This window comes from Tarenaya hassleriana, unplaced genomic scaffold (assembly GCF_000463585.1).
Source record: "Tarenaya hassleriana unplaced genomic scaffold, ASM46358v1 Cleome48, whole genome shotgun sequence".
In the NCBI taxonomy this organism is placed as follows: Eukaryota; Viridiplantae; Streptophyta; class Magnoliopsida; order Brassicales; family Cleomaceae; genus Tarenaya; species Tarenaya hassleriana.
Window position 1 is genome coordinate 186181 of NW_010967498.1, and position 1612 is coordinate 187792.

Genomic DNA, 1612 nt, shown 5'->3' on the forward strand with positions numbered 1-1612 from the left:
CTCTGTAAAAGAGAGAGATATCGCTGGGCCCCTCGTGTGAGCGAGACTGTAGAAATGTGTGGCCACACTATACACGAATGTCGTCTATTTCAGACAGTCGAACTCAGTGAACGAGAAAGTAGTCTAATCAGATAAGGTGGCTTGTCCATGCCTTATATTCGACATATGATATCGTGATACAAAAGGATCATCAACCGGAATCATCACTGGCGTTCGTAGGATCACGAACAAACTCTATTCGAGATAGGTAGTCATAGTGTCTTGCTAGAGACCGCCTATGACTTGTATATCCGAAATAGAGATTTCGGATTATACTGCTATATCGAATGAGCCTACAGGGTCACACACGCAGGGAAAGACGAAACGCACGAGAAAAACGACCGAAAAATCAAGACGGAAGGGTCTGGAACGGACGGACCAGAATTTCAGAACGGACGATCCGCCAGGTCTAGACCCGACGGGCGAGAAAACGTCGAGAAATCTGGACACGAGGTCCAGGAGTGGACCGAACGGATCAGAGCATCTAGTCCGAACGGACCAAATTGTTGGACCGAACGGACTAGATAGTCCAGTCCGAACGGACCAAGTGTTGGACCGAACGGAATGACCTGTCGGACCGAACGGACCTAGTTATATGACTGGTTCGAACGGACCAAGTGTCCAGACCGAACGGAAGTAGTCCATTCGGTCTGGGTTTCGGATTTAATTTTAAAATCTGGAATTAGGGTTAATCACTTGAATAAGAGGAGATTAATAACCCTAACACTAATGAGCCGAAAAGGAGAACTTCTTCAGACCTAGAGGGTTGAAGAAGTGATCTAAGTCTCGTTTTTCTCAAAGCACATCATCGAATAGAAGATTCGAGTCCTAGCAGACAAGTTCCAAAGGTTGGAATCCATCCCGAGGTGTGGATACGTGTAGAGGGCAATGTATTCTTCCTGCCTACAGTGATCGGACGAACATATCAATTGATACAGGCCCCGGATCGATTGAGGTAAGCGTTCTATCGTTTCTACAAGATCATGCATGATAGGTTTTAGGGTTTTATCAAAATTTTTGTTTTACATCCGCTGCGCAAACCCTAGAACTGATCTCTTAGGAATAGGATTCGCTCTTGAGATCCCAGGAAACCCAACAACCTCATTCTCCTTATAGGGAATGACGTTCCTACCTTGCAAGACGTTAAGTCTTGGCTAGGAACGCAGTTTTCTATGAAGGACCTAGGAGAAGCGGCCTATATTCTAGGCATCAAGATCTATAGAGATAGATCGAGGCGTCTTCTAGGATTGTGTCAGAGTACTTACATCGATAAGGTCTTGAAACGGTTCAAGATGCAAGATTCCAAGAAAGGAACCTTACCGATGAGCAGTGGCACAGTTCTCTACAGGAGTCAGTGTCCTATGACACCTGATGAGCGAGAACACTTGGACCGGATTCCATATGCTTCGGCAATTGGATCCATCATGTATGCCATGCTTTGTACTCGACCGGATGTATCCTACGCGTTGAGCATTACGAGTAGATACCAGTCAGATCCAGGTGAGTCGCACTGGATCGCCGTCAAGAACATCCTAAAGTACTTGAGAAGGACTAAAGATGTGTTCTTGGTATA